Below are 4,433 nucleotides of genomic sequence, written 5' to 3'. Positions count from 1 at the left end.
TAAAAAAAAAAAGATATTTATTGAGTTTTTCCACCTTTATACATTAAAAAATCAAAAAAGAAAAAACACAAAAGTTAAAAACACATAAAGTTTACAATCCTTATTTTCAATAACATATTTCCCTGACTTCCCCACACCTCCCCTTCTTATATTCCAATTCAAATTGTTAATTCAACAAGTTATTGTCCCCAATTTTTGACCTTTTTATATTTAATTAATTAAAAAAAACAACCAATTTTAACTTATAAACATCAGTATTTAAACATCAGTGCTCATTCTTAAAACTTTTTTCTAAAGTCGACCCAAATTCCCTTCCACGAATTCCCCAATTTTCATACTAATAACAAAACAAAATAAAAAAAACAGATTATCATTCTGCACCCTTTGGATTCCCAAACCCCACCCCCCCTTTCCCGGTTTCAATCCCCAACAAATGTCCATCAGTCTTAGTCTACTATCAGCCTGGAGACCTCACGTCCAAGGCTCTTAATTCTCTCTCAATTCCTCTCTGCCGGTTTTTTTGGTAGTCCTTAATATTAAACACCAGATCTCGGAGAAGCTCTGTCCCGATAGGGTCCATATTTCTTCCAGCCAGACCTCCATACTTAAAAGTGGAGCCTGAATCTTGTTTCTTACTCCTTTTAAGTCCAAATGTCCCAAAAGCTCCAACTTTCACCTTAATCCAATTTGTAATCCATAGGTCTTCAGATCTCCACATAAGGAGATCTCTCCATTCTTCAATCTTCAATTCAAAACAGATTTTCATCATCCAGTACTTATTTTCCTTTGTAGCCATCATGTCAGGCCTCTGGCTCTCCTTTGTCATCTGCAACATTACATCTCCTCCTTCCTTTTCCTCAGAAACAACACATATCTCTTTCTCCACACTCTCAAATCTTTCAAGTTTCTCTTCTTGTCCAGCTGCATGGACTTCATGAGTCAAGTCCTTATCAAATTCAATGGATTTGTTTACTGTTAAGTCCAGAGTTGCAACATTTGTAGCCAAAACATCAATTTGGCCTTGTAACTTTCCCAAGAGAAGAAACACTCTGTCCAATTTAGCCTGAAATTTTCCTCCTTCAGCCATTCTTGTAATGTCCCAAAATCCCCTCTAGAGGGATTTTGGTTACTTTATCTTCCTTCCAGTTCAAATCCAAAAATCAAGTTAGTTTGTATCAGTTCTTCCTTGTTTTCAACAAAATATAACCAAATTGTAGCAAATATATCCAGCAGAGATAGCAGAAACAAAGTTCTCTTTTTCCTTCTTGACAGCTAATTTGACAGCTGTCAAACTCTTCTATATCTCCTCAACAGGCTCTCTCGCGGATCACTCCCGGGTCCGGGGGGGGGGGTGGCACTTCAGCTCTCAAAATTAGCTCTTATCCTCCAGTGAAATTACTTATACTGCCAAATCGTGAAATTAATGTCTTTTACCCAATAAAGAAGAAGAAATTCTCTCGACCTTAGTTAGCTAGTCCTTGCTTTAGATTATTTATAAGACGGGGAGACGGACTTCCTGTTTGCGCCTTCCCCGATCGTGCCTAATTCAAAAAAAAATTTTTCTTTACAAATCCAATTTCCGTATTACTCACGGGTTGTTGCTTTTAGAGTCCAATTGTTCACAAGAAGAAGTCAGCGCTCTCCGACCATGGCATGCGGCTTTACTCCGCAGGAGAAGCAGTCGACTCTCAGCACCGCGCCGCTCACCCTGTCCCCCGTTCCGAAGCCTTTAAAAAGGCTCCTTCGCGGGTCGGGGGGCGCAAATGGTGCCCGCCGAGTCACCAAGTTCACAGGCTTCAGCGCCTGTGATTTCTGAGGGTCCCCGCGTCGCCGCAGCGGCAAGACCCGGATCCTGCGGAGCCGATTCCCTCCGGAGCTCGGAGGGAATCCGCCATTAGCCGATGGCGCTAACCCGGAAGTCCCTATTTGAAATATACTCAGAGTCGCAAAGTGATTTCATGCTCTTTATTCAGCTCATAGTGGTGAGGAGGAATGAATGAAAGTCCCCTCAAAGTATCTGCTTTATATACATTATTTACACAATGGGCTGCACATGATTGGCTAATTCCGGAATTCTACTGTAAGCCAATCAGGTTGTGGATTCACTTCTATCTGGAGCATGATTGGGTAGTTCCTGCCAACCAATCATACTGCTGCATTGTTCTAGGACCAATCAGACTGCTGCATTCTGAATCCTATTGTTCTAGGACCAATCAGACTGCTGCAGTTTGGATCCTATTCAACTCAGTACATAACACTATTGTTATCTGAACCCAACAAAAATGGAAAGTTGCCCCCACCCCACCCAACAGAAAGAAACACAATCCAACTGAGATCTGAATATCAAAATTCCACAAGGTATATTCCACAGTATAAGTTGGTTATAGAAGGCAACTTTATAGTATGAATAAAAACTTGGCATGAGTTTTAAATGCTTGCTTAGAAAGAGAAAACCCAGATCAACCTAAATATAATTAAGCCAAATGCTTTCTTCTGTGATCTACAAACATATAAAATAGGATTAGGCAAATTCCTGGAGAAGAGGGCTATCTGTGGAACGGGCTCCACCAAAGGCAGTGGGTTCTCCTTCCTTAGAAGTTTTCAAACAGAGGCTGGGCCATCTCCCCGCCAGGGGTTCTTTAGCAGCGGTTCCTGCCTTGCAGGAAGAGAGGCCTTGGGGGAATTCCTTCCAACTGCATAATTATTTAACCTACACAACCAACACAACCCCTATGGAAGCACAAAGAAGACATTAGGCAGCCCAAGTTGGAAAGGGTGAGTTAGGGATTCTTCTCCCTCTTTTAAGATAACCTATACAGTGATACCTCAGGTTAAGTACTTAATTCGTTCCAGAGGTCTGTTCTTAACCTGAAACTGTTCTTAACCTGAAGCACCACTTTAGCTAATGGGGCCTCCTGCTGCTGCCATGCCGCTGCACGATTTCTGTTCTCATCCTGAAGCAAAGTTCTTAACCCAAGGTACTATTTCTGGGTTAGCAGAGTCCGTAACCTGAAGCGTCTGTAACCTGAAGTGTATGTAACCCAAGGTACCACTGTACTTTGAAACGTCCAGGAGTCAGATGTTTTTATATAAAATATATTATTAATAAACGAAATAAACCAATGATAAAGAGCATAAAGAATTGCTGTTACAGCACATTGAAAGCAGCATAAAGTTGGCCATTACAGTGGTACCTCGGGTTACAGACGCTTCAGGTTACAGACTCCGCTAACCCAGAAATAGTACCTCGGGTTAAGAACTTTGTTTCAGGATGAGAACAGAAATAGTGCTCCGGCAGCGCGGCGGCAGCGGGAGGCCCCATTAGCTAAAATGGTACCTCAGGTTAAGATCAGACCTCTGGAAGGAATTAAGTTCCTTACCTGAGGTACGACTGTACCTTGTTTCTCAAACGCCTTGGTACTCAAACAACTTGGAACCCAAACACTGCAAACACAGAAGTGTTCCAGTTTGCGAACTTTTAGAAGCCGAACGTGACGCTTCCGATTTGAGTGTTACACTGAGGTCTGTCTGTTTTTGCTATTTATTTTGCGTTTTTGTTTATGCGGCTCTTTTTGTTTTGTTTTTGTGACTGTGTGGAACCCAGTTCAGCTACCGATTGATTGTGTGACTGCAGCACATTGTTTATTGCTTTCATTTCATGGATCAATGGTCTCATTAAATAGTAAATTTCATGTTAAAATTGTTGTTTTAGGGGTTGTTTTTAAAAGTCTGGAATGGATTAATCCATTTTGCATAACTTTCTATGGGAAAGCGCGACTCGGTTTTGGAACACTTTGGAACAGACTTCCGGAATGGATTAAGTTTGAGAACCAAGGTACCACTGTAGTTGCAGACAGGAAGAACTGGCCCCAACTTGGTGGAACGCTCTGTCACAAGAGACCAGGGCCCTGCGGGACTTGACATCTTTCCACAGGACCTGCAAGACAGAGCAGTTCTGCCTGGCCTTTGTTTTGGACTCAGTCTGATCCTTATGTTTCCCTCCCCTTATGGTTTTAACTTTTAAAATGAGCTGCATTTTAAATTGCATTCTAACCTGTATTTTAAATTGTGTTTTTTTTCTCCCCCCCCCATTTCTCCTTTTTCTTTTTTTCCTATTATGTTTTTACTGAAATTTTATTGGTGTTAGCCGCCCTGAGCTATGGCTGGGGAAGGCAGTGTATAAATAATAATAATAATAAACAATATTATTAAATAATACTAAACAAACACGAGACAACCACGGAGAAGATCTGGAGGGGGGGCACACGCGCCCCGCTGAACAAGGGGCAGCGGTCCCTTTAAGAGTCGAATGGAATGTATCAAAACAAAAAAGGCCGAGCACCGATTGGACGGCCAGCTGGCACGTGAGTCCACAGCTGATTTCCTGGCTTTTTTTGTGTGGTTTTTATTTTTTTTTTGTTGCTGCTGCTGCT

The sequence above is a fragment of the Podarcis raffonei genome, chromosome 14 (genome assembly GCF_027172205.1).
Source record: "Podarcis raffonei isolate rPodRaf1 chromosome 14, rPodRaf1.pri, whole genome shotgun sequence".
Taxonomy (NCBI): domain Eukaryota; kingdom Metazoa; phylum Chordata; class Lepidosauria; order Squamata; family Lacertidae; genus Podarcis; species Podarcis raffonei.
This window is presented reverse-complemented; position numbering follows the sequence as displayed.